The sequence below is a fragment of the Phyllobates terribilis genome, unplaced genomic scaffold, assembly GCF_046119375.1.
Source record: "Phyllobates terribilis strain yellow unplaced genomic scaffold, ASM4611937v1 Scaffold_5__5_contigs__length_657084704, whole genome shotgun sequence".
Classification (NCBI taxonomy): domain Eukaryota; kingdom Metazoa; phylum Chordata; class Amphibia; order Anura; family Dendrobatidae; genus Phyllobates; species Phyllobates terribilis.
Window position 1 is genome coordinate 57,929,699 of NW_027362765.1, and position 13,798 is coordinate 57,943,496.

General features: G+C 43.1%; 1 protein-coding gene across 1 annotated transcript in view; it reads left to right on the forward strand.

Annotated features, from left to right (window-relative positions):
• Nucleotides 1-13,798, forward strand: part of LOC141272036 (uncharacterized) — a 242,984-nt gene that overhangs the window by 42,912 nt on the left and 186,274 nt on the right. The window lies entirely within an intron of this gene.

The following is a 13,798-nucleotide window of genomic DNA, read 5'->3' on the forward strand; positions in this document are numbered from 1 at the left end:
ATTTCAATTAAGGAGGTCAAAATCATAAAGAAATGGCTCATTTCATAACTGAACCTGACAATTTTTGAAAATATTTAGATCTGTGTAACCAGTACCCTTGCTGTCTAATGGAGCTGAAAGGAAAAACTTTGTTGGACAAAGAGCAAAATATCACTGAGCAGTGGAAACATTGCTTGGTCAGATGAATCCAGATTTCTGTTGCACCATGTTGATGGGAGGTCAGAATTAGGCTCAAATAGCATGAATTCATGTATCTGCCCTGTCGGGGAGTTTACATTTCAGACTGGTTGAGATGGAATAATGGCACGGGTGATATTTGTCTGGACACATCATGGGTCTTCTGATACCTGTGGATGGATGTTATTTTTAATTCAATATTTACAGTGTTGTCCCTCATTTTTCAAGAATTCTGCCATTCGCCCTGGCAGCTGGATATCGGCTTCTGGGCCAAATCCTGACTTATAACCCATTCTTGCCTATTCAGTGTTTGGAGTGTATCAAAACTGTATTTTTGTTTGTCCTTCTGCTTTTTGAGAACTGACCACAGGTTCTTAATGGGATTGAGATCGGGGGAGTTTCCTGGTTATGGACCCGAAATTTCAATCTTTTGTTGACAAAGCCACTTAGTTATTCCTTTTACCTTGTGACATGCTCTTCTTCATGCTGGACAAATCATTGTCCCCTCACCAATTACTCCTCGATGTTTGGGAGAATTTGCTTTTGAGGATTTTTAGATCCCATTCTTTATTCATGGCAGTGTTCTTAGGCAAAATTGTGAGTCCCCTCCATGCATGAAAAGCTCCCACATATGAGTGGTCTAAGGATCCTTTACTGTTAGAATGACCCAGGACTCATGGTAGCGCTCACACATTTTTAGGCCTGCAGAACATTTTTATCCTTGCATCATTTATGAGGCCCACTCAGTTCTTGCTTTACACCACACACAGTACTTCACTTGTTTATTATGTATTTTGCTTCACCTATGTTTTGCTCATTTCCAGCCTTTTTAGTATTGTGAGAAGCTCTGAAACTATTCCAGGACATTCTAACCAAAATCAGTGGGAGAAATTATATATATACTGGGTGGTCAAAAAGTAGGTGGACAGAAAGTGTAATAAGGTTATGAAGGGGGAGATTTATCAAACAAAATCCAGTAATTTTAGATAACATTATGTGGAGTGATGAAGCTTCTTTCAAATTATCCGGAGATATTAACAGACATAATTGTATTTACTGGTATAATGAGAACATGCATTTAACATTAGAGCAACAACTAAATGAGCCTGGTGTCAATGTTTGGGGTGATATTTCAAGTTTTGGTGTTTTAGGACCAATATTTTTTGATGGAACAGTCACAGGAGAGAAGTATCTCGAAATTCTAATGAATCAAGTTGTTCCCCAGTTACAGCAACAGCCTAATTCAAATGACCTTTATTTCCAACAAGATGGGGCCCCTCCACATTATTCAAGAGTAGTCCGCGAGTATCTTGATGAAATATTTCCTAATAAATGGATTGGTCGAAGAGGCCCATTTGATTGGCCAGCACGTTCACCAGACTTGACCCCAATGGATTTTTTCTTTTGGGGAGTACTCAAGGACAAAGTTTATAGTCGAAAACCAAAAAGTGTCAGTGATTTGAAAAATTACATAAGAGATGCATTTCAAGAAATTAAGAGACTTGTGCAAAAAAGTTTGTTGAAGCGTAAGAGGCAGACTTCAAAGCTGTGCAAATTGTAATGGAAAACAGTTTGAGCACCTGCGTTGATAAAATTTAGGGGCTTTTGTATTATTGTTCAGAATAAAATTTAATTGTCAATGTTATGCTTGTGTTAGTAAATATAATTTTATATATAAATCAAAATAAATGTTATTATTTTCTGTCCACCTACTTTTGGACCACCATATATATATATATATATATATATATATATATATATTAAACGATCAGTTTTTTAGCTGTACAGTCACCTTCAGCACTTTTATTATTTCCACTAATCTTGGTGATTCCGTCTGTATCCAATGTCTTGTAATAATTTTCCTGGTATGATAAATAATTTTTGCAATAGTCAAATGTTCTGCAGCTGTAACTGTTAATTCCTCAACATATTTGGGTATATATTGGTATATATACAAAATTCCTTTTGAGTCCTTGCCATTCCAGCTAATGGCCTCTCAGTCATTTCTCTTTCTTCATAATATTGTTGTTTCATAAACATCTGATTCTTATCTGCTTGTTCTAATACATATTCTCAATAGGTTATCTGGACATCCTTCCAGTTACATAGAGAGTCTCTGTTGCATGAGGTGCTTTCCGCCTCTATTATCATATTTTTAATCATTTTGCCTTGCTTTTGTGACTTATTCTTAATGGAAGTAAATTCCCCAATAAATACACCCCAAGAAATGCCTTACCGACATCCCATATTATATGTCTTTTCGAATACAATCTATATTAAAGTGGAATTGATCCTTAATCTGCTCTAACACCCTTTCCCTATTAATAAAAGAAAGCCAGAACAGGTTAAGTTTGTACCCCAACTGTCTTCTAGGACTGATGCTAACCATACACATTAGATAGCTGTCGTCTGAATGGAGCTTCGGCAGATCGTTCGGCCGACAGTCATCTCAGCCGACTCTCCCGTGTACGGTAGCCGATTGCTCCTGTGTTCTCTATGAGAAAGCCGCCAACTGACACGTTGACTGGCAGCTTGTCTACGGGGGAGCAATGATATCAGCGGTATGAAATTGAACATACGCTATCGACATCTCCCCCAACCATCAGTTGGCTGAAGCTGCCATACACACTAGCCTGGGGGTCAAACCCATCGATATAGGTGGGATCGGCCAACAGTAGTCTAATGTATATAAGGGGTCTTAAGTCTCTCCCATCTTATTTTTACTACTGTTGGAGAATGGTCTTAAAAACCTCTTGGAAGATGTTCTACTACATCCGTATATAACGGTGCTTTCCGATTCCCCAAAGCGAGATCTATTTATGATAGTCTTAAATGTAAATGAAGCACAGGTAAACTGCTTAACTCTTGAGTGTTTAACTCTCCACACATCCTCTAAACCTAGTGATCTCGTTTTCTCTTTCACTCCCCTCTTCTGGATTTTATCCATGTTTGCATTAATAACTTTATTGAAATCCCCAAGGACAATGGAATGGTACATCTGCTAAATTAGACAAATGTTCTAATACTTTTTTCATGGTGTGCTGAAGAACAATATATGACAATAATACATTCCCATTGATAAATGGTGTAATGAACACCAATATATCTCCCTTCTTTGTCTTTAGAGGGGTAATGACATACAGTATATTACAGGAATGCTCCTGTGAACGAGGAGACTTACTTCTCTAGATTAAGATGTATGAAGTGCATGATACCCATGTTGCATCGATACTCTATGCAAAGATTGCACTGAGTCATATGCGTTTCTTGTAGCCTGACTGTAGCTGGAGATAACTTTTTAATATACTCAAAATTAGCTGTAAATTTAATAGCTTCCCTCATATCCTTCTCGTTCCATGACACCACATTTATCAGTTCCCCCATACAAAAAAGAAGTATTCATTTGCCTTCAGGAGCTTACTCATAATTTGTTCCTGAAGATTTCTGATCTCCACAATGTACCTTCTGTTATTCCTACTGCCCTAAGCCCCGTGGATGGATGTTTGGAAACTAAGGCTTACTTAAGCATTGTGGTCAACCAAGATCATCCCTTCTTGGCAGATGTTTATCCTGGGTAGAAGGACAATGTACCATGTAACAATGGTCGTATAGTCATTGATTTCCTCCAGGAACATGAAAGCTTGTTTTTCTTGCTTCCTCGGCCTTCATAGTTACCAAATCTTAATCCTATAGAACATCTCTGGGACAAGGTAGAACGGATTGTTCAGAGCATGTCATCACCTCCATCTAGGCTTCTTGCAGTTGCCACAAATAACTTGTTGTCTTGGACCATTTTTTCAGCAGAACTATTTTATAACCCAGTAGAAAGTATGATCTATGATGTACCAAGTTATTGACATTCTGAAAGTGAATTCAATACTAGATGGTAGATTTGGTTTCAGTCCAGCAGCCAAGCTGGATGGGAACCCTGAGAACCGCCTCCTCTCTGCCAGCATCCGCTACTCATCTTTTGTTTAGCCGGCCTTTCCTAACATCAGGTATGCATCAAGCCTCATCCATGATGTTGCACATGGCCAGCTAATCAAAATAGGAGCCGTGAATTCCGTCAAGTAAGACATGGTCTCAGGGCTCATATCCAGTTCCCATAGATTACTGACTAATCTGATGAATAGGGTAATGCAAATGAATTCACACAAGCTCTACTTTTATGGGTGTGTCTAATAATGTGGCCATTCAGTGTATGTTTTATACTTGGTGGAGATGACAGGATAAAGCTGATCATAGACATTAGATGTTGTCTGGATCTTCTCACAATTTTCTGGCTATGGAGACTGCTGGTAAGAATTAGGACCCGACACATTGAGTTTATACAGGAGACCTGCAGCTATTTGATAACTACTGCTGTCATTTTGTGTCATCATGTTTATTTATGATCTTTACTGCTACTTCTAAATAATTTCTTACGACTTCTCCATCTGCCTGTGACTTTTACATTATTTTTCAGGGTGAAGATCTGCCCCATATTAATACTACAGAGACATATGTGAGGGGTGATGAGCGGTGTAAAGAGGAGAATCCTACCGATAACCGCACAGGTGAGAAGGGACCACTGAATTATACTCGCTTACTGGCTGTTGTAATTCCATGTTGTATTTTACAGTTTTTTGCGTAGCTTTTACTGGCACAATAACCTTATTTATTAACCACTTGAGAAAAACACAAGCTCTTTCCACTATCTTTTATTTTTTACTAACAAGTTTGTAGCGACAAAATTTCAATGGGCAAAACTGACATGACAATTGTTTTCCATCCTGAAAAATAACCACTAAATGCAGAGAAGTCACAGATTGTACTCTGTCATTCCACTGTAGAATTACATGTTGCATTTTTAAGGCATATTCACACAGTTTTTTTTTATGTGGATTTTGCACTTAGAGTTAGGTCCATATATATTTGGACAGAGACAACATTTTTCTAATTTTGGTTCTAGACATTACCACAATGAATTTTAAACAAAACTATTCAGATGCAGTTGAAGTTCAGACTTTCAGCTTTCATTTGAGGGTATCCACATTAAAATTGGATGAAGGGTTTAGGAGTTTCAGCTCCTTAACATGTGCCACCCTGTTTTTAAAGGGACCAAAAGTAATTGGACAATTGACTCCAAGGCTATTTCATGGACAGGTGTGGGCAATCCCTTCGTTATGTCATTCTCAATTAAGCAGATAAAAGGCCTGGAGTTGATTTGAGGTGTGGTGCTTGCATTTGGAAGGTTTTGCTGTGAAGTAAACATGCGGTCAAAGGAGCTCACCATGCAGGTGAAACAAGCCATCCTTAAGCTGCAAAAACAGAAAAAATCCATCCGAGAAATTGCTACAATATTAGGAGTGGCAAAATCTACAGTTTGGTACATCCTGAGAAAGAAAGAAAGCACTGGTGAACTCATCAATGCAAAAAGACCTGGGCGCCCACGGAAGACAACAGTGGTGGATGATCGCAGAATAATCTCCATGGTGAAGAGAAACCCCTTCACAACAGCCAACCAAGTGAACAACACTCTGCAGGAGGTAGGCGTATCAATATCCAAATCTACCATAAAGAGAAGACTGCATGAAAGTAAATACAGAGGGTTCACTGCACGGTGCAAGCCACTCATAAGCATCAAAAATAAAAAGGCTAGACTGGACTTTGCTAAAAAAAACATATAAAAAAGCCAGCACAGTTCTGGAAGAACATTCTTTGGACAGATGAAACCAAGATCAACCTCTACCAGAATGATGGAAAGAGAAAAGTATGGCGAAGGCGTGGTACAGGTCATGATCCAAAGCATACCACATCATCTAGAAAACACGGTGGAGTCAGTGTGATGGCTTGGGCATGCATGGCTGCCAGTGGCACTGGGTCACTAGTGTTTATTGATGATGTGACACAGGACAGAAGCAGCCGAATGAATTCTGATGTATTCAGAGCCATACTGTGTGCTCAGATCCAGCCAAATGCAGCCAAACTGATTGGTCGTCGTTTCATACTACAGATGGACAATGACCCAAAACATAAAGCCAAAGCAACCCAGGAGTTTATTAAAGCAAAGAAGTGGAATATTCTTGAATGGCCAAGTCAGTCACCTGATCTCAACCCAATTGAGCATGCATTTCACTTGTTAAAGACTAAACTTCAGACAGAAAGGCCCACAAACAAACAGCAACTGAAAACCACCACAGTGAAGGCCTGGCAGAGCATCAAAAAGGAGGAAACACAGCGTCTGGTGATATCCATGAGTTCAATACTTCAGGCAGTCTGTAACATGCCTGGTGGCGGGCTTGCATAGTGCACCATCTCTCACTATGCAAGATCGCAAACTTGATCTTCAGTCCAGTCTGCTAGCCTGGCTTCTATTCATGCTGTCTGTTTGTCTCTGTTCTAACTGCTTAGGGCGGCGGCCCGGTTACTTACTGTTTCTTGTAGCTGCTGTGGGCACACCCCTAATGCGTCCTCAGCCTATTGCTGTCTGTCACTGGATATTTAAACCAGCTTCACCTGGAAGCTGATGCCTGAGCAACGCTATCATTCAGTGTTCTCCTTGACTCTGAATGTGCCAGGTCCTGTTCTGTTCTTGTCTATTTCTGCCACTCTGGGCACTGTATTCCCAGACTGGCTCCTGTATCTCTTTCAGTAGCAGTTCCTGTCTGAATTGTACCTTAGCCTGTACGTCCTGCCTTCTAGGGGCCGCATACCTAGATCTGTTATCTGTGTTTTCTTGCCTGTCTGTCCGCCTTCCTGGAGGCTGTATTTCCAGGCCAGTCTGAACACGCTCCTAGCCTGTTCGTTCCGCCTTTTCTGGGGGCCGCATACCCAGACTCGCTCCTGTATCTCGCTGCAGTGTCAGTTCCTCTCTGAACACTCAGTTCCTGTCTGAACGCTCTGTTACCTATCTTTCTCTATGCCCGTACCTTCCCTTTTTCTGCAGAGTCTGAACCTGCACCTAACTCCTACTCTTTGTCGCTGTACTTCCGTTTGTGAGTTTAGAGTCCACTCGCTACTTCATTGCAAGTATCTTGTGTGTATCTGGTTCTGCCTTTCCCTTCCAATCTGTTCCGTGTAAACAGAGCCCTGTCCCCTCTGCTCTGCCTTTGCTCACCGCTCCGGCGGTTTCTGCCCGCTCTGCCTTGCTCACCACTCCAAGCGGTCTCGCTCTGCCCTGCCTTTGCTCACCGCTCCAGGCGGTCTCGCTCTGCCTTAGCTCACCGCTCCAGGCGGTCTCGCTCTGCTCTGCCTTTGCTCGCCGCTCCAGGCTGTCTCGTTCTGCTCTGCCTTTGCTCGCCGCTCCAGGCTGTCTCGTTCTGCTCTGCCTTTGCTCGCCGCTCCAGGCGGTCTCTCTCTGCTCTGCCTTTGCTCACCGCTCCAGGCGGTCTCGCTCTGCTCTGCCTTTGCTCGCCGCTCTAGGCGGTCTCGCTCTGCTCTGCCTTTGCTCGCCGCTCTAGGCGGCCTCAGAAGCTCCTTTCGAACAAGGGGTCCTATGTGCAAATGTAACATCACCTAGAATAAAGTTTTGAGTTGAAAACTGTTTGATTTCAGTTTGTAATAACCTGCTAATGCTTATAATTTCAAAAATGACCATTTTTTTTGTTCTTTATTAAAATGAAAAGGTTGAAAACTCTGCTGTGCATAATAATTTGGAACATGCATTTTGAGTGCAGTTTGAGTGTTTTATTTTTTTAAAAATATACTGTTATCATAGGCAGTTTCTACAAAAATTTTCAATTGTACTCTAATAGTTATTTGACTGGAAAATTACAATGACTGCAATTCATATAGGTAATTTGGGAAAATCTGAGAAAATATTATTTCCATAATAATTTGGAACACAGTGTAAATCACGCACACGCCTGTCAGCCCGGGCGTGTGCATAACACAGTATTGCCAACAAAGGGTTTTCAATCAAGTACTAGAAATGAACATTTTATTTACAATTATTTAATCTGTCCAATTACTTTTGGCTCCTTTTAAAAACAGGGTGGCACATGTTAAGGAGCTGAAACTCCTAAACCCTTCATCCAATTTTAATGTGGATACCAGGGGCGGACACAGACTGTAGTGGGCCCCTGTGCAAGAAATTTTTGGGGGCCCCCCCCCTGCGCTTCATAAGGCAACAAAGTTATGTAAACATAATCCCCCCCATGTGCATCTCTCATCCCCCCCATGTGCATCTCTCATCCCCCCCCCATGTGCATCTCTCATCCCCCCCATGTGCATCTCTCATCCCCCCCCCATGTGCATCTCTCATCCCCCCCATGTGCATCTCTCATCCCCCCCCATGTGCATCTCTCACCCCCCCCATGTGCATCTCTCACCCCCCCCCATGTGCATCTCTCACCCCCCCCATGTGCATCTCTCACCCCCCCCACTCCTAGTTAATTAATTGTATTTAAAACAAATAAAACTTGTTATACTTACCCCCATGCGATCCCTGCAGAATCCTGGCGCTCGTCCTCGTCGCTGCCACCAGGCTCTCCTGACGTTCGGCCATGTGACGGTGCCACATACATAGCCATCAGCTTTTGTTTTGGCCAAAAGATTTTTAAAGCCGCCACCACAATAAGGTAGACTCTTCTGGCCGGGCCCTACTCTAACCTATTAAAATTTTCTTAAAATATCCAATACTCTTTTTAGATATATTTTTATTTAGTTTTCTCTAAGGGAATGTGTCATATACATTTTTTTTAAAAAATGACCAATAATACCACATACAGGGAATACCGCCACACCATGACCAGACCACATATTACCACAACATAGTGACCGAATAATACCACACAGAAGGGGGAAAAACTGCCACACCATGACCAGACCACATATTACCACCACATTACTAATATTACCACCACATTACTAATATTACCATAAGTGTCATTATACACAGGAGCTCTATACATGGTATGTATAATGTAAGTGTCCAGGTAATCTAGTGATCACCAGTGACATTATACACAGGAGCTCTGTATATAGTGTACAGGTAATACAGTGATCACCAGTGACATTATACACAGGAGCTCTGTATATAGTGTCAGTGTACAGGTAATACAGTGATCACCAGTGACATTATACACAGGAGCCCGGTACATAGTATATAGTGTAAGTGTACATGTAATACACTGACTCACTGGTGACATCTCTAGGTGAAGTCCTTCAGCTACGCTTTTCTCCTTCATCCAGCACAGACCGCCATCACGTCTTCCAGCCAGGACTCGTCTCTGCATAAAATAACACAGTTATCTAGAGCACATTCCCCAACTTCTACATTACACAGCTGAATACAGACGTGCATCCACCATCAATATATGGTTAGTTATTATGCAACCTACCATTCCAAATATAAATTGTAATCCACCACGATGCCCCCATTAACTGTAAATAGGCACTTAATATATAATTTAATTAGAACCTCTACTCTTTCCGCCAATTTGTTACTAGTTACACTCCTGCATCCGCAACGCCCCCTACTCTATACTTCCTGCTCCCCGCATTCATTATTTACATGCACCCCCTGCCCCAATTCATTATATCATGTCCGTGCTCTCCCCACCCCATCATCATTTAACATTTACTGTCCCCCACCCCACATTCATTATGTGCAGCTCGCTATCCCCCTACTCCCAATTCCCCCATGTGCAGCTCATTTTCTCCCAATCCCCCCATGTGCAGCACTCACCCCTCCATGTGCACCTCTCTCATCCCCCTCCCCCACATGTGCACCTCTCATCCCCCCCATGTGCATCTCTCATCCCCCCCCCATGTGCATCTCTCATCCCCCCCATGTGCATCTCTCATCCCCCCCATGTGCATCTCTCACCCCCCCCATGTGCATCTCTCACCCCCCCCCCATGTGCATCTCTCACCCCCCCCATGTGCATCTCTCACCCCCCCCACTCCTAGTTAATTAATTGTATTTAAAACAAATAAAACTTGTTATACTTACCCCCATGCGATCCCTGCAGAATCCTGGCGCTCGTCCTCGTCGCTGCCACCAGGCTCTCCTGACGTTCGGCCATGTGACGGTGCCACATACATAGCCATCAGCTTTTGTTTTGGCCAAAAGATTTTTAAAGCCGCCACCACAATAAGGTAGACTCTTCTGGCCGGGCCCTACTCTAACCTATTAAAATTTTCTTAAAATATCCAATACTCTTTTTAGATATATTTTTATTTAGTTTTCTCTAAGGGAATGTGTCATATACATTTTTTTTAAAAAATGACCAATAATACCACATACAGGGAATACCGCCACACCATGACCAGACCACATATTACCACAACATAGTGACCGAATAATACCACACAGAAGGGGGAAAAACTGCCACACCATGACCAGACCACATATTACCACCACATTACTAATATTACCACCACATTACTAATATTACCATAAGTGTCATTATACACAGGAGCTCTATACATGGTATGTATAATGTAAGTGTCCAGGTAATCTAGTGATCACCAGTGACATTATACACAGGAGCTCTGTATATAGTGTACAGGTAATACAGTGATCACCAGTGACATTATACACAGGAGCTCTGTATATAGTGTCAGTGTACAGGTAATACAGTGATCACCAGTGACATTATACACAGGAGCCCGGTACATAGTATATAGTGTAAGTGTACATGTAATACACTGACTCACTGGTGACATCTCTAGGTGAAGTCCTTCAGCTACGCTTTTCTCCTTCATCCAGCACAGACCGCCATCACGTCTTCCAGCCAGGACTCGTCTCTGCATAAAATAACACAGTTATCTAGAGCACATTCCCCAACTTCTACATTACACAGCTGAATACAGACGTGCATCCACCATCAATATATGGTTAGTTATTATGCAACCTACCATTCCAAATATAAATTGTAATCCACCACGATGCCCCCATTAACTGTAAATAGGCACTTAATATATAATTTAATTAGAACCTCTACTCTTTCCGCCAATTTGTTACTAGTTACACTCCTGCATCCGCAACGCCCCCTACTCTATACTTCCTGCTCCCCGCATTCATTATTTACATGCACCCCCTGCCCCAATTCATTATATCATGTCCGTGCTCTCCCCACCCCATCATCATTTATCATTTACTGTCCCCCACCCCACATTCATTATGTGCAGCTCGCTATCCCCCTACTCCCAATTCCCCCATGTGCAGCTCATTTTCTCCCAATCCCCCCATGTGCAGCACTCACCCCTCCATGTGCACCTCTCTCATCCCCCTCCCCCACATGTGCACCTCTCTCATCCCCCTCCACCACATGTGCACCTCTCTCATCCCCCTCCCCCACATGTGCACCTCTCTCATCCCCCTCCCCCACATGTGCACCTCTCTCATCCCCCTCCCCCACATGTGCACCTCTCTCATCCCCCTCCCCCACATGTGCACCTCTCTCATCCCCCTCCCCCACATGTGCACCTCTCTCATTCCCCTCCCCCACATGTGCACCTCTCTCATTCCCCTCCACATGTGCACCTCTCTCATTCCCCTCCACCACATGTGCACCTCTCTCATCCCCCTCCACCACATGTGCACCTCTCTCATCCCCCTCCCCCACATGTGCACCTCTCTCATCCCCCTCCACCACATGTGCACCTCTCTCATCCCCCTCCACCACATGTGCACCTCTCTCATCCCCCTCCACCACATGTGCACCTCTCTCATCCCCCTCCACCACATGTGCACCTCTCTCATCCCCCTCCACCACATGTGCACCTCTCTCATCCCCCTCCACCACATGTGCATCTCCCATTCCCCTCCCCCACATGTGCACCTCTCTCATCCCCCTCCACCACATGTGCACCTCTCTCATCCCCCTCCACCACATGTGCACCTCTCTCATCCCCCTCCACCACATGTGCATCTCCCATTCCCCCCACTCCTAGTAAATTGTATTTAAAAAAAAAAAAACTTGTTATACTTACCCCCTTGCGATCCCTGCAGAATCCTGGCGCTCGTCCAAATCGCTGACACCAGGTTCTCCTGACTTCCGGTCATGTGACGGCGCCGTCACATGACCGGAAGTCAGGGGAATCATGAAAGCGCTGCCGCAGCAGCGCAGCGCTGAGATGTCCCGGACCCGGCTCTTAGCATGGGGCCGGGGGCCCCATGAGGAGAGAGACGCACAAGATGGGGGCCCCCAAGGGGGCCCCTACCGGCTGGGCCCCATACTGGAGTCAGGGCAGTCATGCCCTGATGGCGGCCCTGCTGGAGGGGCCCCCTCTCCCTCGGGGCCCCCGTTCAATGAACCGGCTGCACGGGCGGTAGTTCCGCCCCTGGTGGATACCCTCAAATGAAAGCTGAAAGTCTGAACTTCAACTGCATCTGAATTGTTTTGTTTAAAATTCATTGTCGTAATGTCTAGAACCAAAATTTGAAAAATGTTGTCTCTGTCCAAATATATATGGACCTAACTGTAAAAATGTTGCATTTACACAAAAACACTTTAGTACACAGTTTTATATGGCGGTTTCTCCTCTGCAGCCATAGCACACTTATGAGCTATAGCATAAGAGTAACTTCTGTGTTCACAGACATGTCTTAACACAAGACACTGTTCTTTTGAAGCTTGTCGTGCAGAGAATTCGAACACAGCACCCCTGATAAGGCAGAAAGACTACCTGTCAGCCACAGGTATACTGTTGTGTACAGGAGAATTTTCTCAGCCTAAAAACGTTAATAGCTTTCTTCTTTGCACTATAATATACCTGTATATACAGTGTGACAAAGTCACTGGCAGAGTGCTGGAGGGGAGATGTTTCACTGAGGCTGTTGGCTTCAGTGATGTGAAACCTTGAAGTTTTCTCCAGCATGTTATGTGCCAAAAGGGTTAATCAGACATTTTTAATGGGCTAAGTTTTATGTGAACATCTGTAGAGCAGGTAGGAGGCTGTTCTTCATATCTCCACCCCAGGGTGTGGCCTGGATTATAAATAGCCAGCCTGTTGAGTCATGTGGTTGGTGTTCAGTATCTGGAGAGGCTAGCTTTTTTTGTCTAACCTGAATAGTGTGTGTTGTTAACCCTGAGCGGCGGACCCCTGTAGATGTAAGGACTGTGTTGTATATTTTTATTTTGCTTTGCCATTATGCCAGAAAGGCCATATTTATTTTATGAACTCTACATTGGTTTATGTTGTTTTTAATAAACCAATCAGAAGCTTAAAGAGACCGCGTTCGGTGTCTACCTCCATGTGCAGCCAAGTGAGTCGTTCTTCCACAATAGATATTTCTTTACATGCCAGTACATTATTAGGGCTAAAAATTAAATGTTCAAGATTTTTCTCTATAGTGTTATTAATAAAACTAAAAGGGCAAATTAAAATAAACAAAGACATATTCTGTGTTCCTGTAATCTTAACAACCGGCACAATATAATGAGCACAATATTTATAGTGAACGGAAAATAGCATGAATAAAAATGTCGAAATTATATTTATTCATGTCAGGCGTTAGAATGCTACCAAAAAGAGTATCACGAAGAATTTTGTTTTCCATTCTAAAAATGTAAAATAACAGAATAGAGCCTGGTCACATTGTGTTCTAAAGTGCATTCCTGTCTCTGCCCAGGGCTACTGTCTGAATTTTCATAAAACATCATTCAGTGATCTTTTCACTAATTTCAGC